General features: G+C 42.7%; 1 protein-coding gene and 1 long non-coding RNA gene across 6 annotated transcripts in view; one reads left to right on the top strand and one right to left on the bottom strand.

Annotated features, from left to right (window-relative positions):
* Nucleotides 1-25276, top strand: part of ANO1 (anoctamin 1) — a 78689-nt gene that overhangs the window by 2562 nt on the left and 50851 nt on the right. The gene's annotated exons all lie outside the window — the stretch shown is intronic.
* Nucleotides 22771-23909, bottom strand: LOC311437709. Its single transcript, XR_014693652.1, has 2 exons — nucleotides 23701-23909; nucleotides 22771-23605 (listed from the first exon to the last, which is right to left on the bottom strand). It is a non-coding gene; the product is annotated as an uncharacterized lncRNA (long non-coding RNA).

Here is a 25276-nt window from a genome sequence, read left to right as displayed (position 1 = left end):
CACTGTTGATGCCTCCCAGCTTATTTGATGCTAGTTCCTTCCTCACATCCTGGGTCAGGGAGTATGTGTGACGATGAAGGGGAAAGGGTCAAAATTGGGGTGAGCTGGGGAAAGGTACTGGCATGCTGGCTGCTGGAAGGGCCACGGACATAGCCTGTCACTTCAGGGAGGGTGTGGAGGCGCTGGGACTGGTGCTCACGACGCAGCGTGGCATCAGCAGGCACATCTTCACTCCCTGCATTTCAGCAGTTAAAAATTCCCCGAGCGAACACTTGACCCCTTTGAAAAACAATGGGATTTTTTATGTAGTTATGCTATTGTCCCAAAAAGTGAAGCATTTTCCTCTTTTTTTTCTTCATGAGACATCACCTCTGAGCAGGGACTTCCAGCACAGCTCCATAGCTTCTCCTATGCATCGCCCAGCTTCCCGTGGTAGCACTGCAGCTATTTCCATTACCAGTGAAAATGATGAAGCATATTAAGCTAATAATTAATCAGAGATGACAAGGGACTAATAACTGTATTGATTTAATTAGGACTTCTTTTCCAGCTCTGTAACTCGCAGTCACGCACATCATTAACTTAATATTTTAATTTGTAGTAATAACTTATTAATTTCTGTGGATGAGTGCAGGCGCTGGGGAGGTCACGCTTGTGTGGTTGGGATGTGCAACGTGGTGCCAAAGTAGGGTGCCAAAACAGAAGGCAGGAGAGTGACCCTGGGAAGTAACAGTGTTTATTGGCATTGAGGAGGGAAAAATGTCCCTTTTGACTTTAATTGTACCCTTTGGCTTTTGGTGATTTTGAGAAAAGGAAATGCTTAGGGATGTGCTGTGGTTGGAAAATCCGGTTTGCTTTAAATTAGCATCACTTTGGGGAGAGGGAAGAGCAGAGGGGACTGGTGGACAGGACAGATTTCAGGACTTTCCTGTGTGAAAAGCTGAGGGGTGCTGAACTTGTTCATCTCTGCCCCCTGTTTTAGTGTTAGTGGGGATGTGCAGCACCCACTGGGGTACACTTGGCATCTTTCACAGTTGGGTCCCCAGCAAGCCACCCTCTGGCCCCTGCCTGGTCCAGGAGGCAGCCCTAAGTACCCGGCTGTCCCATGCCACACAGCTTTGTGGGGAGGGTTCCAGAGAGCCTTTGCAGGGGGCTCAGCACTCTGCTCCTGGTACTGAGTCTCCTGTCCATCCGTTCACCATTCTGTCAAAGGGCTGAGCCCTGCGTGCTTAAGCTCTGTGTGCTGCAGCGGGGTGAGAAGATCTGGGCAGGCACTGAGAGGCTTCGGAGAAGAGGCTGCTCAAAGCACCCAGCCCCATCTTTCGGCATGGCACTGGGAGTCTGGAGCACTTCACTTCACGTAGTTCGGTCACTGTACAGGTGAACCATCAGCCTGGTGAGCTCCGTGAACAGAAGCCACCACTTTTCTTATTTTTTGGGATTGCTGTCAGGGATTCTGATAAAGTACCTCTGCATACGCCATAGTGTTTTAGTACATGAGCCCAGTTAGGTGTGAAATAGTTCTGCTTGCTTTCAGAGGTCACAGAGCAATTCCTCTGGAGGGTGCTGGTAAGGGATTATTTGCCTTCCCAACCTCACCCACATTTGCTGCGAGGCTTCACATTACAGCAGGGCTCACAGCTCCCTCGCAGGTAGAGTTGACCCCCAGGAGTGGCAGCACAAGTGAGCAGCTTTGGGGACCGGGCAGCCTGCGTGCCATGGTGGGACCCCTCACACCGCTAGGCTCACCGGTGCAAAGTCACCCCGTGCCAGCTGCTGGATCGAAGTCACGGAGCGGGGTGATGTCAGTGGTGGTGTGCAGCTTTTTTACAGTACTTTGAAGAGCAAAAAGGCAGCGGTGCCTCGGTTGTCACCATGAGGTAATTTATGGCCCACGCAGGCCTGTTAGAGACCGCTGACCTGCCCTGCAGGCGCAGGAAGCAAATCTGCCCGCGCTGAGCTGCATTAGTCACAGCCCCCAGCCTGCGTGCTGCCAAGGGAAGCAGATTTGTATTTATTTGGCTTAGCCTTTGGTTTCCTATCTCTCGCCCCTCTATTTCTGAGAGCAGTGCCGCATCCCGGTGGGAGGCAAGCCCGTCCCCGTGCCCCCTCGCCTTCCTCCAGCCGCTATCTGAGGACAGCTGAGCTGTATCTCTGACGGCATCCCTGCTCCTTGCTCACCCCATGTCCTGCTCTGCCACGCCAACTTGCTTTGCTGCCTGTGGTGGCTTGTCCTCAAAGCTGCGCTGCCCCCCCTGCTGCCCCATGTGCCGCTGTTTTCCCTCTTCTTCCAGCTCCCCCAGTTCCTCTCTCGGAGCCTTCTCCTGGCAGTCTGTTCTTCCAGACACTACAAAAACTATTTCCAGACTTGACCCGATGAAAAGATAGCAGTACCGCTAGATCCCATGCCATCTCCTTGCAGTATCTTTGCCTGCTTGTCTTATCTGCATACCTGATTTGTTCTTGGCAGCTCTGCGTCTGTGCTAGAGCCTGTTTGTGCGTTCTTTCTCCTATGAGAGGAATATTAATAATATACTTAATCACTGAATTTGTCCTCTCCGACTGCAGTCCAGAAGACACAACCTCTTTTTTGGTGAACTGGCATGCACCTATGACTTTTTATTCATGATTGTAAGTGTTCTGAGGGAGTTTAAAAATATGAAATCTGTTATGAAAAGGTTAAGTACTTTACAGGCATTAACTGCTCTTTTTACATTTTATAAACTATTTAACTTATATCTTGGCATCAGTGGTTACAAGTTCTATGCTTCTGGTTCCTGGTCCTGCTGTCTCACTTCACCTGCTATTTGTATCCTGCTTAGGGGGAAACTTGATGAGTATACAGAGGAGAAAGAACTTTGTTTTCTAAACACATTGCAAATATTTGTTGCCTCTTGTACATCTTCATTGACGTCAGGTGATGTCCTGCTTGCAGAACAAACTTGGAATATGCAGTAGGCATCCGTGTATTGATAAGGAAGGTTCACCATGGAAAAGTGTCCAGGGAGAGAAAAACACGTTTTACAACACTCAGTTATTAAAAAAAAAAAAAGGCTGGCAATTGAATTACGTTTCCAGTGCACATTCAGGATGCATTTTGAAAAAGTAAATAGGGAAAGTGAGCAGTTACTGACTTCAGCAACATCCTGGAGGTGAAAGTCATGAACACTGAGTCTTCTGAGCTCACTTGAGAACTCTTCTTTTGAAACATGATGCTGTGGGAGTTTGGTGGTTGCTCTAAAGAAGAGTAACAGGAGCCAAGGTGGAAGTTCTGGGGTGAAGGAAGCATCACTCAAAATTTTAGCTTTTTACTCTTTGGTGTAAAAAAAGTGGCAGAAAGGGGTCCAGTGCAGTGTTAACAATCAAAGAAAAAAACCTGTGCTGTTATTTATGTCTGCTCATTTGTAGTATAGCATCTTGGCTGGCGATGTACCGCAAGATATGTCAATGAGTGTGCTTTGCGATTCTTCCCGGATTTTGGCAGGCAGGGATTCAAAATATGGTATGACTTTATGCTTCTGGTATGATTGCCCAGAAGAAATCTACTGCAGACTGCAAAAGATGGAAGCTTTTATGCAAATACCATTAAATTCATCTTGCTGTTTTGCTGCACTATTGTCTTGAAAAGGTTTTCTACTGATGTATGCATGCTATTTTGGCAACCCAGCAATAGGAGGATAAAGAAGGGTTGTGTGGGCGTACTGCATTTGCTGCTAGGTTTTTTGGAGTCAAGCATCCAGCTCCACATTAAATCATATATTTGTTTTTGTTTAGCATTGGCATGGTCTACTTCTATGGAGAAACTGGCCCAAGGCTCAAGACCTATTCCCTTGTGTTTAATGCTGTTGATGGATGGCATGGGTATAGTAGTATGGGATGTACCAGAGGGTACCACGATGTATCCAATGGGAATTAGCAGCTGTGGAGCCACTTGAAGGACAAGATGAACCAGACCATGTCTGAGCAGCCGTACTGTGTGCGGTGGAGGCGCCCATTCCCCAGGCTCGCTAGTGGAAACTACTACATGATTGTCTGTATCCTGTGTTCTCTGGCACTGGCACTGAGCCTGGTCTAAAGAAGGAAAATGTCTTTCTGTGTGTAGTCTGAACACTGGTATGTGGTCAGCAAACCTCATCCAGATGCTTGTATCTTGCTGCATACTTTTGAATGTTCTTTTTTTTTTTGATGAATGGCAAGAACAGGTTTCTAAAAATAAATTAATGGTTTTCCCTTTTTACTTCCTGTGACTTAATATACTTTATTTATCTATATAGCCACTAGTCATCATCGTTCTTCAGCTCACAGGAGTATAAACAGAGATGAGCCTGCGACACAAATGAGGACGTGGGGCTGGGTTTCCCAGGTTCCCAGCCAGGTGCAGGAGTTGCAGCTGCAGCCTGGGGATGGAATGGGCTGGCTCCAGGCTGATGCTGTGGGGCTCTCGCGGGAAGCCTGCAGCAGGGAGGTGAGACACTGCCTGAAGCAATAAAACCCGAGTGAGACTACAGTTTATTCCCCCAGCACTGCCCCTGCTGTTGATCAGGCCAGCATCCAAACCAATGGTTACTTGTCACTTAATCAGCTTGAGCAACATACTTTACATTTAGTCTCCCAGGGCATGTATTCAATTCATCATGCTGCTGATACCGTGTCCCAAACAAATCATACATTTTCATCAAACAGATCTGAAAATCAATTAATGTTATTGGGGTTTTTGGGAAATGATCTCCTTTCTGTGGTGATTGCCTACTAAAACTGAAGGCTGCTCTGTGCTATAGTAACATAACACAGTAATTCTGTTTACTTGTGAGAAATTGCAGTATCTCACTACATATATACATGAACACTACTGTATATAAAACATGCTGAGCATCATCTTCCTTCCCAGAACGTACTTTGGTTGTGCCTCTTTTTGTTGCAAAGCAGCACATCTGTATGTTAAATATTTGTTAAATGTTAAAGACACCTTGTGAGGTGTACAGGACAACTTCAATCTGTGCTGTCTTGAAGTTGTGTGTATACACGTACTGCAGTGTGTAGGTATGGCTCGTAGGACTGACATGGTGTCCTGTGCAAGAAGTGCACTTGCTAGCAGGCAGAACAATGCAGGGTGAATGTCAAAATATTCCACTTCTGTGCTCTTTTATCAGAATTACAGGTTGTACAGAGAATGTGAATCTAGTAATCGTTCATTTTCATTTCAAATGATTAAATACATTTAGTTTAGCTCTACTCAAAGTCCATGCAGCATATTGGGATGCAACATTTGACCTTCTATGTAGTAGAAAAGAACATTTACCCTCCTTCACTCCCCTGCTCTCCCCTTCCCCTCCCTCCCATGTATCTTTTCTGATCTTGCCAATACACGCATTTTTGTGTGTTTTGTATGTCTGTATCACTTCTTCTGGGTAGTTTTGCTTCCTTCCCTTCTCTTCTCAGTAACCATGCTTATCTAGCTTCACCCACTGCTGCCCTTGGAGTCGCTGTGGGACTGCTTGCTGAACATGAAAGCTTGTCTGGGGACTGTTATGTGGGATATTGCAAAAGCTTTCTGTGCATCTATCTTAACTGTTAATTAAAAGGACACAAAGCTTCAGAAAACAGCAAGCTTCCCCCTGGATCCATGTTTGCAGTTCCTCTAAGTTAAACCAAAGTGTTTCATAAGAAGACGAGGGTTCTGAGCAGCCTGGTCTATTGGAAGGTGTCCCTGGCCATGGCAGGGGGGTTGGAGCTGGATCACCTTTTGAGTCCCGTCCAGCCCAAACCATTCTGTGATTCTGTCAGTACTGAGTCCAGAGTACACTGCTGTAAGGTCACAAGTTTCTAGGGATATGGGGATCAGAGCAGGGTTGTGTTTGCCAGCTCCTTGAGTCCACAAGTGAACAGTCTGCCAGGGTTTAGCATTGACACTGGTGGGGGCATGGATTTGAAGTGTTATTTTGAAGTGTTTGAAGTGTGTATTTCTCTTTACAATTGCTGTCAATAACCCCTTTGGCAGATAGCTGAGACTGGCTAAAAGGCCAGAGAGAACAGCTTCAGGTACATTATGAGGACATACCTCAACTACAAGGGCAACTACCGCAGGCTGGTGTTTCAAATTCAGTCACTTTGTAGAAATATTTCATTCCGCATGCCCCAAGACACAAGAGTACATTTGGGCTCTCAGAATAGGAACAGATCCTGTTTCTGAACAATTGTGAGGGAGGATGTTCAGCATGTCCTCCTTTAGCTCACATGGTAGGGAAGCCAGGCTGAGAGGCAAAGGCTGCACACAGACACCCTGTCCTAGCACTTTTGTACATCCTTTAAAAGTGCAGAGTATTTCTTTACCCACTGATCTTAAAGGACTTCGTAACCTTCAGTGAGCCTTTGGGAGAGCCCATTGCCTTCTTTCTCATCACTTTCATTTGCTGTGGCAGAACTTTTGTTATATGCCAGGAAAGAGTATGTTGAATTTAGGGGTTTGGCAGGTAGCAAAAAACAAGAATAGTTATTTTAGTTCACTTGAAATGGACTCATCTAAGAGAAGTAATGCTTGCCCAGGACACAGCCACATGAGTTGTGTGGGTGGGAGTGGGAGAAATGGAGCAGTGTGGGTCTGCGTGGATCAAATGGGATCAGATTGTCCTGGGTGCTCCCGTGCTAAGAACTGGATTTTAGTCTGTTGGGCCGTGCTTGGTCACTCAGCTGTTTGTTCTGTAGGGGGCTGCTGAATGTCAGCCTAGATAAAATAATTTAATTTTTAAACATAGAGTCTAGAGCTTTTCTTCGAGAATGAATGACTAAGAATCTAAGGTCATTAGTGGCCAGAGAAATCATGCACATTGGTGGCATTCTTACATGGCCGTAATAGCCTGTCTTTTGTGTGCCGCAGTTACAGTATTATTAATTAAATATGAGCAATTTAAGTTTATCTGGCAATATAACTGAGTAGTTGGATAATAACAAAACCCACGTACTGATTACCAATGGAAGCAGAAACAGATTTTAGTTTAGATTTTAAACATCCTGGTATCATACCAGGGGCAAAGAAATCAAATCTGAGCCTTTTAAAGCTAATAGTTTCTAAATGGCAGATGAATTAATTTATTTTCTAAACTTTCTCCTTGTAGCATCTTGTTAACAAACTTCCAGTTAAAACAGCAAGACTCATTTCCAAAACAAAATCTTTGTTGTCTTTATAATAGAAATTAATGAAAGCTTTTCCTTTTCTCTTTCTCTTCAGTATGTTTTCTCAGAATAGTTCATAGGGACTATATCCTGCAATTTGCTGTGCCCTCTGGCCCTCATCCAGTGAAGCACTTAAGCATACAAATAGCCCTGGTTTTGGTGGAAAGCAGGCAACTGAAAGACCCTCCTGTGTGTCCTGATGGCATCCGTGCCCCTGGATTTTTGAGGGAAATCTGCATTGTGCTTACCACTCTGCATGGTGTTTTCTCCACCAACCAGTAGCAATATTTTATCATACAGTCCTGCCTCTTCATTCAGTCATCTCTCTAAGGGATTTTAATAATTACTTAGCTGAAGAAAGACATGGGAGATCTTCAAAGGTTGAGCACAGTGAAGCACAGGGCCCCTTGCCTCTCTGGGAGCTTCTCATGAGCTCTGCTCTAGGCCTTAGGGGCTTTGCTGTTCATCTTCATTTTGGAAAGGAGGAGGGGTAGTTGTGGAGTGCAGTATCTCACTTGTTATGGCAGTAAATCTTTAAAGTAAAATCCAGTCGAAGCAGTTCTTGGGAGCTTGCAATTGATTCCAGTCCAGCAATTACTCTGTATTGACTGGCTTGAGCACGCACTCTGTCAGCAGCAAGAGTTTTGTACAGACTCACTTGCGGGAAGCTTTCACATTTTGCAGGTGGAAAATAAATTCAGGGACTATTTCAACCTTTGTGTGAACAACCAATTTATTTTTTTATTTTTTAAAGAAAAGTCATTTAAGTCTCAGGCACTGTGTGAAGGGTGTGCAGAGGCTGTCGTTTAGTAATTGAAGGAGGAAAATAATGATTTCTCATAGCTAGATAATTGCAGAGGAGGGGCCCTTCTCTTGAGTTTGGTATTGCTGTTGGACTAACGTGGGGAGCTAACTTCAGCTTTTAACAGGTTTGATACCGTTGCTCTTCTTACTGCTTTGCACCACATCCTTTTCCCAGCTGCTTTCCTTTTTATTCTTTTTATTTTTAAGATTCCAAAGGGGGAGAAAAGAGGTCACAGAAATGGAGACTGAACTGAGGAAGGAAAGTGTTTCAGATGTCCACAGGCAGGAAATTTGAACTCCTCTGGAACCTGAATGAGTTCTGGAGCAGTCTCGTTATTTTTATATATTTATTTCCCTGTTTGGCTGTTCAGCCTGCTTTTCCCACGTTATCATCAAAGTGGCCCCAGAAGGGACAGTTGTGAAACAGAAACTATCTATGAGTAGAGAAACAAAAACAGAGCTTTTGTTAAGCTACAGATGCCTCGGTTTTAGCAAAAACAAACAACTTTAATTGCTGTAAGTATTTGCAAATGCTGCTGCTCTCCTCCAGAAGTGTTTTAATATGGGGAAAGTGGGGAAAGGCAAGAAGAGATGTCAGGGACTGCTCTGTCTTGTTGAAACTTGGGTTCAGCCAGTGCACTGATGGTGGTTTCTCTCTCTCCCTACTCTCTGCCCTGGCCTGAATGCAGATAGGTTTGTTGCAGTGGAACTAAAAGAAAAAATAGTTTCTTCCCCTGGTTCACATGAACTGCTTTGAACTGGAACAGATGTGGATGTACAGAACTATCTGCTTACAGCAACTGTTCCATTTATAACCACAGATTTTCTATTCAGGTCTCTTTATCATTTTAATTTATTTTGTGTTTCCACATCCTTTTCCACAATAAAATATTCTTAACTAAATGGGTTTTCAGTTCACATCCAAAGCCCTTGCAAGCACTCTTCCTTGTGTGAACTTTCTATGCCAGTGTTATTCTTCCATGACTTTTTGCTCATAATGTTGGCCTCTGGAGGCCAGGTCAAGTTTGGATTTGTGGTATTTGTAAGATGTGGTTGAGATTACTGGTTTGTTACCAGATTAGGATAGAATCTGGAGTCTGATGTAATGGTGATAAAATCTCACAAAAGGTGTTTTTTGTAATATCTAACTTTAACGTGACATTTCCATTAGGTTTCTGCTTTAGGTTTTCTATTAGATTTCTTTTTTTGAGCACAAAAGTGTGCATGCAACCCAGACCAAAATTGTTTCAGTGAGTACAGATAAGAGATTCAAGTTCAACCACAAAAGTTCAGGCAATGGCATTGTTTTCATTTGGTGTTTCTCATGATCTCCTGCTTTGGAGCAAGTTCCTTCACTGTTCGATCTGATCAAGTGTTCAATAATTAATTCCCCATCCATTCCATCAAGTAAGGAGGGGAGCCCTGCAGTTCCCATTCACTGAGACCCAGGAACGTGTCCTGAGATGGAGAAAAACTACATAGCCACGGGCAAAATCAATAGTGAGATTTGGTTAAAACTAAGCGGTAATGCTTCTCAAGTTCTGCACTCAGTGGAGCAGACCATGTGGCCTTTATTACAAAATTAGGGATTCATTTTTTTAGAGTTACTTCAGTTTCTCTGTTCTCTAATTTTCTATGGAAACAACCGGTTGTTTGCATATTGGAGACTGTACGTGTCAAGTTCTTTGTTTTAGTTTGACGGTTTCGGCCTTGACGCAGAAAACAAAAATTTCATCAAAGTCGTGGAGGCAGATAGGATTTTAATCTAAACCATATTAAAAGCTAAAACTCTCCACGAGCACAGAGTTTTTTTTCCAGCCATGAACTGAGTTCTGTGCTACCTTGGAGGATGCTGGAGGTTTTTCTTCATAATCTGAAGACACTTTTCTCTTCTGGTTGACTCCATACCAGATGTGAAGCTGAACGGCATGGTCCCATTAAGCAATGTTTTGGTGCTTGGGTACTCTGAGGAGCTGTTGAGAAAGGCAGGGTGTCCTAGGCTATGTGTCTGTTACAGCAGTGGGTAAGAAGCATGTGGCTTTTGCCTGGTTACCTTTGCAGCACTTGAGTTGCATTAACTTAAACAGAAGCTGATGTGGTGTAGACAGGTTTCTCATGCTCATCTTGCGGTTGCTCAGCCTTGCTCACACTTCACGTGGTTTCTTCCAGTCTCAACTCTCCTTCCATCTATCCTTACGTTTTATTTCTGTTTGCATACAAAAACCTACATGTAATGGGGAGCATGAAGTGGGCGGTAGGCAGACCTGCTAGAGCTGTATTGTCCCCGGCATTTGTCTGCTGGGGACTTGGGAGCTGTGCATGGATGTGGGAATTATCCTCCATCAGTAGTGAAGGGTGTCCTTCTGTGGTCCTCTGATGGCACAGGGCTGCAGGGTCTGGCGGTGGGCCTTCTCGAGAAGAAATGGAGATAAGATCATGGTGATGTTGCGTGCTACTCTTGTTTGTACGGTCAAAAGCTATGCGGTTTGGTTTGGTCCCATCTGTCCAATAGTTGTAGCTCGCTTTATTTACTTTTTTTCAATTTTCATGTAAAGTCTCTTCTAACAAAAAAAAAAAAATACAGCTCTTCAACTGCATGTATTTTTTAATCTCTTTGAATGTTTTTGTTTATACAATGTATGGGCATCACATAGAAAACCCCTTCCATATTGCCCTCACAGCAGATCCTTCCTCCTGAAGCATCCTTGTGCCACCCTTTTGCAGCTTTAACGAGAATTAAAACTTCATGGGAATGTACCCATTCCCCAACCACATCAAAGCTGTGGTTGAAGTCCAGTTTTCAAACAACCCTCAAAGTTGGCCAGGTCTGAATTTTCGGTTTTGATTTGATATGTTATACAGAGACCCTACTTGCAACATTCCGTGAGGGATGAGGAGCAGACACAAAGCTCCCAAAAGCTATTTGCTGTCTGGACTGAGGCAAGATCTTGTTTATCCATTCCTGTAACTTGTCCACATGGGTTGTTTTATCCCCTCTTTCACCAAAGCACCATGTAATTTGTCTGGTTTTAATATTGACCAGTAGTAATTTTTTAATGTGAAGAATGTGCAGTGAAGGAAGACCAGTTTACAATTATTTGATAGATTGGTTCCATTTTTGTTTGCATCTGCTAGTTTTATTGACTCTATTTTTAAGGAAAAATAATTATGTGGAGTCTGGTTTTAGTCGAGGGCTTTTCTGTTTTATGTGAGGAACAAAAACCTGCAGCATCAAAAGAATAAAATTAGGTGGGAAAAAAAGTGTTATTTTCCCTTCAACAAATAAATCAAGTGCTTCCACCATACAAGAACATACAGCAGTGTAACAAGTGTGGGCACTAAGGATAAGCAGACACATCAACAGAGGGAAATCTCTGACAAGTTTTAGGTATGTCACTTGGACATGGGATGTATCTTAGGAGACAGTCTGTCACTTTTATTCCCTAATAACTTTTGACAAGAGACAGATAATACCGCAGAGTTTATTTTAAGGTAGATTGTTTAATTTTGTGTCTGTTCTCTTTCTTTTTCTTTCCTCTGGATATTTTTCCTTTTTCATTAAAACACACATGCACACTAAACAACAAAAAAAAACACCCCACCCTGGCTCTGTGAGCTCAGAGGCTGTACAATCTCTGTCTGCAGGAGAGAGATGACATTCCTGACCTGTTCCTGAGGTTCACATAAAGGTTTTCCTTTTCTTGTCCTTTCTCTTTCCTTCTTCGGCCAGTTGAGTGTGGGGGTGAATACCCCTCTGCAGAGCTGTGTGCTGCTGGGGCCAGCTGCAGCCCTCATGCTCCTGTGAGCCCCAAGCCATCCCTGAGCGGTTTTGTCTCCGCTCAGCAGGGTCCCAAACCAAGCGGTTGTTCCACGGTGGACCGGATGCTTAAAAACATAGATTATCCAAAGGGTGCTTGTGAAAAGGAGACTTAAACATTCAAACTGAGTGCGCTGAGTGCAGCCAGCATGTTGCCATCGGCCTGTGTGGGGCTACTCCAGCCCCACACACGGAAAACCCCGAGGGGTGCTGGGTGCCCTCGTCCATTGCTTCCCACGGCCTCAGGGCGCCCGGGGGGCAGTGAGTCAGAGGCAGGGCCAGGCAGCTGTGCTGCAGCAGCAGCTCACTGCCCTGCTTGGGTCGAGCACTCAGGACTAGAAGAAACCTAAGAGTCCTCTGGGGACCAACACAGGAATGTAAGGGCCATCCAGAGAGGCTGCACCTGGGAAGAAGGGTTTTGTTTCTTTGTTTTTTTTTTTTTTTTTTTTTTAAGGTTTTGAAGTAGGTAAATGTGGATGATACTACTCTGTCTCTTCTAGGTTCCCATCTTACACAGACTGATGTGTTATGCATCCATGGCACTGCAGGTAGTTAATTAATACTCACTGAATTTGAAGGGTGCAGAAACTGACGTGTTCCTGCAGGCTGGAGGATCCCCAGATGATGAACTTGGGCCATAACGGTTGTAACTGTAGTGTTTCTGAGCCAGTATATTAATCAAGTGTCTTGGTTCCCATTGTCTGTGGCTTGAGAAGCAGGGCTCTTACCAGCCTCAGCTCACCCTGGCCACGTGGCCAGCCCCGGTGGGTTTGCCTCTCACAGCTCTGCATAGATTATACTCTGTTCTCACCATCCTGGTTGGTCTAGATGACCTTAAAGGTCCCTTCCAACACAAACCATTCCATGATCCTCTTGCAGAAGCAATTGATTGTTTCTGGCTCTGGGACGTGCAGCTTTCTCCTGTCCTCGGGCTTGGTGGCATTATTGCTTTTGACACTAACTTAAATAATATTCTTACAGTTTAAAAGAACTATCCCGTCATTCCTTGCTAGCCACATGTAAAACTTAAACCCAACCAAAAAGTTGGGATAAAAGTAAACAGATGGGTGTGTAACAGGCAATTGCAGAAAGCTCATTTGTTATTTAAGGTAGTTCAAATGACCCAGGAAGGCTGCAAAGGCCTTCTAGCTTGAGCAAGTGCTCTCCATTTGAGCCTATTGATGTTTTACAGCTTCACCAACATGGGGAGACAGGTGTCTTGTCTGTTGTCTTCACTTCTACCCCTTCTTTTTGTTTCACAGCTCTCTGTAGTGTCTTCTCTAATAGCCTCCTGTAGTCCAGTTACCCCCATCCAAAAGGTGGATCATGCTACGTGAACATCTAAAACCTGCTGCTGTACTAAACCTTTCCAAAAGCAGCGAGGAGAAGGTCATCGTTGAAACTTGCTTTACAGTGCTTTATGAGGGAAAACTTGTCGACTGTTCACTTTTATTTTTCTAGTGAAGGGAAAAAGTCAAGTAAAGACCTGTCTGCAGCAAGTGTAACTGATAGTCACCAAAGCATATGTTACAGTTTGGAAATGTCTGTGAGAGGCTGTCACTGAGAACGGGCCTAAAAGGGGAGCCTGAAAGAAAAATTAGAAAGAGGGTGGAATGTTATTAAAGCTATAATTATAAACATAGGAGGCGCCCTGATTTTTTATTTTATTTTATTTTTTCAAACTCCCCAGTGAGCAGGGCTTGCTGCCTGTGAGTCTGCAGCAGGGGATCCAAGAATTGTTTGTTAGGGAAGAGAGGAAGATGCATGTTGTCTCACCAGATTTACACACTGAGATAATGAATTTGGACAATAAGAGTTATAAACTGTAGGATTTTGTAAACCCTCCTGTTAGTGTTTTCCATTGACTGAAGTTGAGTGAAAGCACGCAGGTAATAGAAGGAAACACCAGCTGCCCCTTCGCTGGAAAGTGTTTGACTCCTGACTCGTCCTGAAATGAGAAATCCTTCTCCTACTCCCTGCGTCACATAGCGTGTGAACGTGTTCTGTCATCCAGGATGTGGATGCAAATGTTTTGGAAAGGGCTTTAGAAAAGTATTTCCACCTCTGTTTTCCTTGGTACCAGCTGCTGTTGCACCCTGAAAAGGAATATGAGAGCTGATTCCTTTGCCTCTTAAGGCAAGGGCATGTTAAACCAATGTTTGTGGTGGTATGTGTTCAAATCTCATATGCCACTTGTTTGGGTGGCTTCAGAAACTTTGTGCGTGCAGATTGGCAGAAAGGCTTCACCGAGGTTAAGGGATGGGCCCCAGCAGTCAGGAAGATGTCCCTGTGCCAGGAAAGGGCTTCACACAGACCTGCACTGCATGCGATTGCCACCATCTACATCCTGCCATTGGGGCTGAGAGGCTGGGACCTGTGATGTGACTCGAGTATTCCAGCGTTGGTGCCAATCCTTGCACTTGCACAAACACACCCCTTCTCCAGGAGAAAGCTGGAGGGTGCAGGTGCCTCCATGTGAAGCAGAAGCAGCAGCGGGCTCGCAACGGTCGCTCCATATAATAAAACACTTGGGCAGCACTGGTGTGCAGCAGCTGTTTCGAGAATAACATGATGGAAATGTGTGGGGACGTTTTGGTGGCAGTAAGCCCATGTGTGCTTGCAACTGAGAGTGCCCTATCTCCTCTTTGACACCCCGCCCTGTGCCCTCATTTCAAATGTCCTTAAGGTTGGCTACATTAAAGAGCGCCGCTGGTTAATTTGCTTTACTTTTACAAGCTGCAGTTTGTGGAGCACGTATGTAACGCAGGGCACGTGAGAAGGCTGGGTCTGCTCATGTCCTGTGCTTGTCCCTCGGGCAGTTACGTGTCCGCTTGGTCTCTGCTCAGCAGTGTAATTAAATACTTTCTTGCGGATGGCTTTTGTGCTCACTTATTTAACCCAGTTGTTGTCTTAGAAAAACTTATGATATCTTTTTAGTTAAGTCAAATGTGACGTTCTGGTGAAGGGTGTTAAAGAATAATTTAGTTGCTAGATGGGAGTATAATAACTTACATTTACAGGATATGTTTAGAGTAGCTCGCATGACTCCGAATTTCTGTCCTTTTGTGTTGTGGTGTTCCTCACCTTTGCTGTTACTGGAACATGGATGCTTTGGGAACGCTTTTTCAGCTTGGTCCTACAAGTTAGTTGTTAAAGAACCACACCTCTCCAGTCTGAGAGGTCTTCATGTAGCTTCAGCAAGGCAAATGGTCTGCTGAAACATGCCCAGGTTTGTGTTTTCCTTCATGAGGCTAGGTGTGCTTTGTCCTTAATTTTACTTACTTTCAGCTTTTGTATAAGGAAGGCCTTGTGGTCAAGTGGACAGAGCAGGAACCAGCAGTCTCATCTGGGTTGCACCCATGACACAAATTGCACTGAATCAACATGCATCTCAGCCAATCCACGCTGCAAAATGAATGGTTAAGGATGACTTCTGCAGAGTTTTGCATTTGGACTGAGCTTACTTGAAGTGCAAGTGGTTTTAAAGCTGTTTGAACAGGGGGAGTCCTAACTGAAGAGGGCTTTTTTTTATTTAATCTGTGTTTGTGTTCTGCTCCACCATGTATTTATTTTAAAATCTGGTTGTGCATCAACACATTCTCAATCTGAAATGTAGATCTCAGACTGAGATGTTTTAAATGTTTGAACTGAATCCAGTTTTAAAGTACCACAGTTATCTAAGAAGTACATCGAAATTTCCTTCAGTATTCATTTCTCATTATTATCTGTTCTGTAGTGCTGACTGTTTTTCAGTATAATTAGCCTATGTGTCACTGTAAGTTCTCTTTCTTATCTTGTATCAGATGTGCTGTCATGTTTACAGAGAAGAATATCATCCAGTATCTACGAAGCTAAGTTTTACTATGTCAAAAATGAACTTTTGCCCTGCTTCCATGATTTTAGATGTTGAATCTATGTACTATCAAGTCACACAAAGTACTGGTGCAATTTTATTTGAACATGTGCACATGTGGTTTGCGCTTCTATCAAATTCAGCAAAGCACCCAACGAAGAGCTAACAGTAGCTCTACTCTTTTATGTCAAAATTAGGCTGACTGTAGCAGGACAGTTAGTAAAAGATCTGCACTAAAGCCTGCTGATATCGTACTGCCCAGAAAAAAAATAAAAAAAAAATCTCTTTGAAAGACCTGATGTGAGTATATTTTACAATTCTACGTTTTGTGTTATGTGACTGTGGAGTTTTGGATCTGGTACTAGCAGCCTTACACTTTATATTGTTAAATTGCAGACTTCTTGTTGCTTATATTCCTCCCATGGGTTGGGCTGGGAACCAGACAACTGCAAACTATTCCATCTGGGTAGGAATAATTAGCAGATTAACTAGCAGTTCCTCAGAAAAAGGTTTAGGAGTCACAAACCAAATATAAATCCGCATTTATTTTTTTTATTTTTATGGTGGAGGAGATTGAATGATGTAGGCAAGAGATGATATAATTCTTCTGAGGGATGAAAAAGCATCAGCTGGAGTTATGTACACAGTTTGGGGCATCTTTTTGTGAAAAAAGTGTGGATCATACAGCCTAAAGCTGAGAGAAGAGCAGCAAAAAATAAAAAATAAAAAAAAAAAAAAAAAACAAACAAAAAACAACAACAAGAAAATACATCTCAAAAGACAATAGTGCAAGAGCAGCATTTGTCACTGGTTGCACAAACTTCCATTTGGTTTTCTAGGTAGAATTGTTGTATGTAGGGGAATATTCATTATTCTTGTCCTATTCTGAGGTGCTGTATGTTAATGCTGACATTTGTTTGGAACTTGTAGGGAAAAGTCCATGTTACAGGAGGGGAAAGGAAGCAGCGGGAAACCCTGTGTGCACACATGACGGCCTGCATGCCAGCTACTTCAGGAACTCCTAGGTCATCATGTCCAAATCTTTGCTATTTCGGGCAACCACATCACAGAATCCCATTCATAAATTTCTCAAGTACCATTATAAAAATAGTTTGATTTTTTTTTTTTTTTTTTGCCTCCATTGCTCTGACTTGAACCTCATGCATGTTTGTGATTCAGAACCTCATCTCTGGACCATCTTTGAGTGTTTTAAACATTACTGTAGCCATACGTGTACTTTATTTGTTCTTCATTTCTCTTTGGCTGCCTGACCATCTGGGGGGGAGGGGGAGGGAAATGAGGGTGGTGCATGGAATCCATCTAGATAGTTTTCTAGCTTAACATATACAACTTCTTTCATCATCTTCTGCAAAGACAAGCTTCTCCCTCCATCACTGCCACTCAGTCATTTTTGCATCCATTTAAATTTGAATTTGTGTTTCTGGAATAGGGGTGATGAGAGCTGCAAGCAGTATCCCAGAGGAACACTGCTGTTGCTCTTTCATCTTTAACAGAAATATTTCGTTCAATACAGTGCAAATTGTCATTTGCCTTTTTTTCTGAGCTGTGCCTCACAGAAGGATTAGTTGTGCTGTGATTTACTAACTTATAAGGAAGGAGTCCCAAAGTATCTGCAGTGATAGACAGAGCTTCCATGTGATACCCCTGGAGAAGATTAGGAACAGCCTGTGATTGAGCAGAATCCACATACCACTGTCCTGAGAGCCCTGATGGATTTGTAAAGGAATTAGTCACAGGAAAGATATTTTTGTGGGTGTTCACTGAAACTAAGTCCTGTTGCTTTTGGGTGCTGGGTGACCAGGCAGTGGATGTGCAGTTTGATCACAAAGTGTTAGCCGTGGGTTGTTTTGACAGTGTTTGTATACATGCTATTCTATTCTGAGAGCACTCCTGTGACCACCAGATGTTCTCAACATTGTCTCCCAAGAACAATACAGAGGTGGCTGTGGGAGCAGAGGAGTATTGTGTCGGCAGTCTTACACCATCATGAGGAGTCTCAAGCCATCCAGCAACCTGAAGTTGCTCTTGTGGTAAAACCAATCCCTGCTTGGTTTACAAAGACAAATAGGTTTGGAAGGTTGTCTCCTGGTAGGTGAGAAAGGAGCTGATGTAGCAGGTGAGATTTTTCTAGAGACTGAGTAAGAAAAATCTGAATTGGGTTTTGGAGGTGAACATCATAAGGCCGCAGTATAAAGACTCGGAGGATTCACAGCTAATAAACCTCACTTGTTTCAGTAGGGGGAATCACACATCCGTGTTGTGAACAGTAAGTTCAGTTTCTGAGAGGAGGTGTTCCTTATAGGAGGTTAGGCAAGAGATCAGATTTAGAAAAATGAAGAACTGCTTGATCATGTATAGCTTATCTCATAAGTGGTTGTATTTCATGCACTCTGAAAAGTTTAAGAAATGCAGTGTCCCAATGGACCTGGGCGCTACCAGTGTGCCTAGTTTGGACCCATTCAGTTCCTGATGAAGCAACAGGGCTCTGCTCTGAAGGGCAGAGTTTTAAGAGGTCATTGCTAGATGGAAATTTTTATTTGCTGAATTGAATCAATATTTTGCAATTTGTAAATTTTACAACTGTTCGATGTGGCTGGATTAATGACATACAAATGGGTATCTGCATGAGAACATCTCCTTCCCTCTCTCTCTCTCCCCTCCCACTCCCCCCCCCCCCCCCGCCCCATTTTCCTAAGGCATACCTTCACTTTGGTTGTGCTGCTGTGAAGCATTTCCATATTTAAACAGTACTTCAGATTGTTTATTGAAGTGGGTAAGTGATATACCATCCAAACTTCTGGGAATTACACCACAGATTTCCAAAATAAACAGGCATAAGGAGAGAAGCCAAACGGGATACAAGTACTAAAAATCCTCAAGATTAGCAAGATATGCCCCTATCTGTCAAACAAGCAAGTAATTGTTTTGGTATGAAAAACAGCATTTCAGATACAGATTTTTCTATTGTTGGCTGATACTGGTGTTTGGCTTAAATCTTGTTTAAAATATCACAGGATCAGCTTCTAAGAGCCTAAGGCCTGATTAGCAAGTTTAGAGATTATCTTAGGAAGCACTTGATATTTTCTTGTCCAAGGAGATCCTGATAGGGTGCTGTAAGACTTTCTGAATAGACTGGAGTAGGTGCTATGCATCATTTACGCGATGAACATCATGTTCTGCAGTGACAGCATTAGTATGTAGATACATTTGTATGTGAGAGCTAGCACTCCACAGCTTTGGGTCTGGTCAAGTCATTCCTAAATGTAATCTTGTTCCAATTTTCATTAGAATTAGAGCATCTAGCTTTCTATGTAACACAGTTTTGTTGTGGATTTTAAGCCTCTACTATTGCCTCTACTAATCAGGAAGACTTTGTGTTCTCTGAAGTTTCCTTGAATCATCTTGTTGGACAGCATTGTCTGGAGTTGCCTTGTAGTGGCATTTACTGTCCTTCCTGTCTGCGGTCACTAGGGCATCACAGGCAAGAACCAGCCCTGCAGGTAGGCAAGGAATAATGAATATAAATTGTTGATCTGAGTTATAAATACTTCCTGGAAGAATGCAATTAGAGATGAATGATATCAGGAAATAAGTCTTAATTTCATGTAAACAGAAGTCAGCCTCATGTCAAAATTAGGTCAAGAAAATAGACTCTAAAACCTTACACATGCTGTAATGCTGAAATTTTTCTTCAGGTAAGTATGTGTAGCTATTGATAGAGGTGCAGGCACTGTCCACTGTTTCAGAGCACTGATGTCCTAGATATACATGTATATTGGTGGTAGGCAAAGCTCTTAAATTCCTTCTTCCTCTGTAGACTGCTGCTCAAGGAGTTTCTTGGAAGGATGTTATTCCTCAGGAAGATCTGACTTAGCTTTCTCTAACCGAGCCCCCTCTGATTTCTACCATGTATGGTCTTTTAGAGGCTACAAAGACAGGGAAATCAGCAGCACACACATTTTGTCCCACACATTGCTGCTGCTTTTTGATTGCTCCTGCATTGGCAGGAAAAGAATTTCCATCACTTGGAGGGTTGTCTTATTTTTCATGGTCTTGGGGGCCAAATGGGCCCATATTCTGGTGTAAAATCTGTATGACTTCTGAGGGCATCTAGTGTGCCTTGGTCTTGAGCTGGGATGAAGAGTGACTGTGAAAATAACAGTTTGTGCTTAACCACTTGGATTTTTTTTTCAACTGCTACAACTGGTTTAAATGTTTTAAATATCATATGACTCCCAAATTAATGCTTTGTGCAATAGCTGATCCAGCGTTATGACACCTGTTCCACTGTAACCACTGTTGCTCTATGCCATCACTTCACAGAATATTAGCCACTAGTAATAAAAAATAGCAACAGTTATGGGTTCCAGAAATCCAAGAGGTTAGTGAAGCAAACAGTTGAAGGACACTACTAGCGAGCTATCTCCATTAGATTTGAAATCAGTTAGAATTGCATCATGTTCATTTATATTTACTTAGTTGCCCTCTATTCCTTTAAATACCAGTATTTACATAATTAGTGTGGTCAGGGAGAGGAACTTTTTTTTTCCTCTTAATCAACAACAAATGCATTTTGGGTTTAAAAGCAGTTACTTCCCAGTCACTTCTACAGAGAATTAATAATTTCATTTAAAAAAATAAAAATTGAATATTCATAAGACTTGAAACCTACCTGGCAAAAATGCATCATGCTTTTTGTAAACTGGTTGAACTTATCAAACAATTTATAGTATGTGTTATTAAAGAGTGATAAAGTTTACAAATAGCAATTTAGAATATATTTTTTTAAAAGTTCACAGAATATTAGGTATGCTAAAGGATAGTTTCCAAATAAAATATTGTTCCAAATATTTTGGTAAAACAAAAACACTTTTTTATAAGGAATATTGTTTTTAAATGTTTCAATGCCTGAAGATAAGCAATATATTAAACTTTAATTATGTTTTATTCCATTGTTTATTTTTTTTCACTGATCTGATAAACATTTACCAGATAAATGAGCAGAACATTTTTTTTTTTTTTTTTTTTTTTTTTTTAAGAAAAGGAAAAAGGCAAGTGAATTGCTTTTCTGTAAACCAAAACAGAAAAACACAATAAAATTGCCTTACGCTTATAAACTTAATCACACATCAGAGGAAAAGAGATTCCTCTTTTAAATTCTATAATGAAACCTTGGCCTTCTACAAATAATAAAGTTACAACATTGCTAATGTCTTTGTCAGGAAATATGAAAACAAATAATGTTTTCTCTCTTTCTCTATATCTGCCTTTATGCCAAATGCCGGCTCTTGGCAGGAGCTGCCATTTCATTTCTTACCCAGAGTAACTTCAGACAGACCATCACGGGCTATGGGGGTGTGATACGGTTTGTCTGCCTTGTGGTTATGTTTCACTAATGTCTCTTCTCTGAAGGCTTGTGGTGGTTCAAATACTTTTTGATCATTAATTTTGTTAGCTAGTCCTTGTTCTTTAACAAGGAGCAGTACATTTTATGTGCACAGTAAACATTGTTTGAATGCCTTGTGTCAGAGATGCAGAAATTAAATTTTATCATTTGTTGATGGAGCCTTACATTGTACCGTCCAGGAGAGACTCATACCGTTCCCTTTCTGAACCATAATAGGACTGCTAAAATTTGGGAATCAACTGAATATTTGTTTACAAAAGAGAGGTACTGTTTGAAATTGTATCAGTTCCAGTTTCTGTTTGGGTGGGTCTAACCTTTATGGTGTTCAGAGCTGTTTCCTAAAGAAAAGACAGTTTGTACACAGTTCTGAAGACACAGGGTATGTCACAGAATCACAGAATCACAGAATTTTCTAGGTTGGAAGAGACCTCAAGGTCATCGAGTCCAACCTCCAACCTAACGCTAACAGCCCTCCACTAAACCATATCCCTAAGCTCTACATCTAAGCTTCTTTTGAAGACTTCCAGGGATGGTGACTCCACCACTTCCCTGGGCAGCCTGTTCCAATGCCTCACAACCCTTTCTGTAAAGAAGTTCTTCCTAACATCTAACCTAAAACTCCCCTGGCTCAACTTAAGCCCATTCCCCCTCGTCCTGTCACCAGGCACGTGGGAGAACAGGCCAACCCCCACCTCTCTACAGCCTCCCTTGAGGTACCTAAAAAGAGCGATAAGGTCACCCCTGAGCCTCCTCTTCTCCAGGCTGAACAAGCCCAGCTCCCTTAGCCGCTCCTCGTAGGACTTGTTCTCCAGGCCCCTCACCAGCTTCGTCGCCCTTCTCTGCACCCGCTCAAGCACCTCGATGTCCTTCTTGTAGCGAGGGGCCCAAAACTGAACACAGTACTCGAGGTGCGGCCTCACCAGAGCTGAGTACAGGGGGACGATCACCTCCCTAGCCCTGCTGGTCACGCTGTTCCTAATACAAGCCAGGATGCCGTTGGCCTTCTTGGCCACCTGAGCACACTGCTGGCTCATATTCAGCCGACTGTCCACCATCACTCCCAGGTCCTTCTCTGCCTGGCAGCTTTCCAACCATTCCTCTCCCAGCCTGTAGCTCTGCTTGGGGTTATTGCGCCCCAGGTGCAGGACCCGGCACTTGGCCTTGTTAAACTTCATGCAGTTGACCTCAGCCCATCGGTGCAGCCTATCCAGATCCTCCTGCAGAGGATCTTCACGGGAAGACTGATGACTACCTGCTGGTTGTTGGTTGTTGACCCAGCTGTTGGTCTCTTTCTTTGCATAATTTCTCAAAGAACAATGAATAAGATAGAAACAGATCTCTCTTTTGCTATTTATCTCTCACTTCTTGAGATAAAGTACTGGACTACAGTTGCCCTTCATTAGTTCTGGTTTCATTACTGCATATTGTATAGTGTGTGGCATTCAAACGGTTCTTTTTTTGGAGTGTGTCTTTTTGCTTCTGCCAAGATGTCCTTGTTTATACACAGGTCGAACATAGTCTTACAAAATATCTTAGGTTATGATATGAATTCGTAGGGTTTTGTGTCTTTTTTTTTTTTTTTTTTTTTTTTTCTGGGGTAGGGGGGGGGAGGAGGGAGCGTTATGTGCCCATACAGCGGCCATGGAAAAGACTGCCTTCAAGCAGAAATATGCTTCTTCAAGGCACATATCTTTGATATGGATTCTCATCTCCCTTTGGAAAAGTACTGCTGCAGAACAAACAAATAAGAGTAAGCTGGGAATTAAACCTAAGATTTGGGATATTTTGGCCTAGCTGATTTGACCACCTGCAGCACTCACAGTTTCCTCCACACTCTTCTGACTCTGTTTCTTACCATTTTATAGTCAAAATGAATTTACTGGCAGTTTCCTCTTCTTCATTCTTCTGTAGCAAATGTAGATTGACTGGTGTCCCTTTAGGTTAGACTTTAATCAGTCTGTCTCCTGTTACAAAATCTACAGTGCGGTGTTTTACACTTAGATGGGGTATTGACTGCTTGTTTGATATAGACATGTAACAGATAGCAAAGACTGTCAAAAGCTTGTTAAGGGTGAAAAGGTTGTCAAAAGCTTGGTGAGTCTAGGCTTGGTGCTGCTGTCATTACCAGCTTCCCTGCTGATGGCCAAACTGCGAGGAATGTGTGTCTCTGCTCAAACATTTCAAGTGTGCCTTTCATCTGGGGGTCTCAACATGCCTTACCAAGGGCCCTGGCCCAATTCTTGCTTTTGCCGGCACCCAAGAGAAGCTGGCTTCACTCACGGGTTAGTTCTGTGCTCCAAGAATTTTGCAACCCAAGATGGGACCGCCGGAAGTCCTAAACAGAAGTATCTTGCATTCCTGTAGCATGTCTGCATCCTCAAGCACTGGGCAAGCTAGCTGACTGGCGTGTGGCATCTTCCTGGGATATCACCTTCTTTGTGGCAGCCACATCTCTGCTCTTTCTTAAAAGCATGAAAGAGACTACTTGGTTGCATAGTCACTTCTTAGGTCTTGTGTCTCCGGCACGCCTAGGCTTGGTGGATTAAGACGGAGGAATACACAGAATGGCATTCTCTCAGATAGGCAAGAGTTAATAGAGCTTTTTCCCCCTCACTCATTCATGCTTACCTGCTCAGTGAGAGATAAACTATTTCAATTGCCAGTGAAATTTTGCAGTGTGTTATTGCACAGAAGTTCTTCTCTGCATCCTAGTTAAAACTGCAGCACTTTGAAGAATACTTGCGAAAAGCTGAGTAGCATAGCTTCAGGCTTTGCCCATCTCAGGATTTTAGTTTGATTTCCTGTGGAAAGACACCTCAAATAGCACAGAACTGAAGGCTGCAGTGGACCTCGGTTAAAAATCGCTTACTACCATCTCACTATCAAATCAGCTCCACCTGTTTTGGCACACCCAAATAACATACATTAAGTGGAGCTCTGCCATGCAAAACCTGACCCCACCCAGGCTGACTCAGATGGAGAGTATTGGCTCTTTCACTGCAAATGTAGGAGAGCTCCAGTTACTGAATGTAGTGACTGTAGTCAAAAACATCTTTATTGGACTAGCCAAAACCTTCCATAACATTTAGACTCATGATGAGGTCCAAGGAACTGTAGCATTTCAAGAAGTGTCCTGGATATTTCTGAATATCATAAAAGTTTGTGTCCTATAAGCCTGCTGACATGAGTCTAAGGCCTAAGTCTATGTTATCTGAACACCCTTGTGACTTTGAATAGAAATTTAAACGTTAAGTGCCAATATTTCAAGATTAGAAAATAGAAACACTTTGGGTCATGAGCAGGTTTACCAGTCGGTATAGGCTATGACCTCGGTCCCAGACTGTCATGTATATCTCATATTTTAACAGTAAAACTTTGGATCCTCATTTTTGTATATTCAGTGTAATGAGCTATTTGTAATAGTCTGGTAAAGGAAAATATGTTTAATACTTTAAATGTATTTAGATATCTTTAAAAGTGACAAGAGTTTAGATATACATTGTCCTAATGCTCACCAACGCTCTTCTCACAGTATCTTCTCTAGTAATTGTTTCCTTTCATTATACTGCTCCCTTTAATAACACTTGCCTTCTGTTGGAACATACAAACAAAAGTGATTAGCATCATAACCTTTCAAAACGTGCCTACTGGGATCCATAGGATAAAGATGCAGTCTTCCTTCCCTATTGCACCTGCCCATTCCCATGAGATGCATAACAACACAACATCGCAAAGTGCATTCGAGGAAGTCAGCAGTAGGTGCATTGGAAGGCAGCTGTAACTTGTGTAAGAATGGTACAGCCTTCAGTTCCAGGGCATCTCAGTGAATCACACTGGTGCTTCTGTTCTCATTAAAACTAGTTGAAATGCAAAAAAATGTTGCAAGGATTATTCTGTACATGTATGAAAGTAACTGGGAGAAGAATTTTGCTTATTTTGTCTACTTTTCTGTAAAGTGCTATCAAATTACAGAAGTATGTAAATAATTTATAAAACTGTAATTACGAAGAACAGTCTGCAGTGGACTTGAAAGTGGTCTCAAATGCTACTTTTATTGGAATAACAAAAGTAGCAAAACTAAAATATTTTTCCAGCGTCTGGTGGTAGAAGAGTAAGTGTGCTTGAATTTTCCTATTTTAGAAATATATCTGAGAAGAGATGTATTTAATAAATAGTGCAATAACTGTTGGTAATTGGAAGAAAA

This window comes from Aythya ferina, assembly GCF_964211825.1.
Source record: "Aythya ferina genome assembly, chromosome: 5".
Classification (NCBI taxonomy): Eukaryota; Metazoa; Chordata; class Aves; order Anseriformes; family Anatidae; genus Aythya; species Aythya ferina.
The sequence above is the reverse complement of the archived record's forward strand: the minus strand, read 5'-3'. Positions and strand labels throughout refer to the sequence as shown.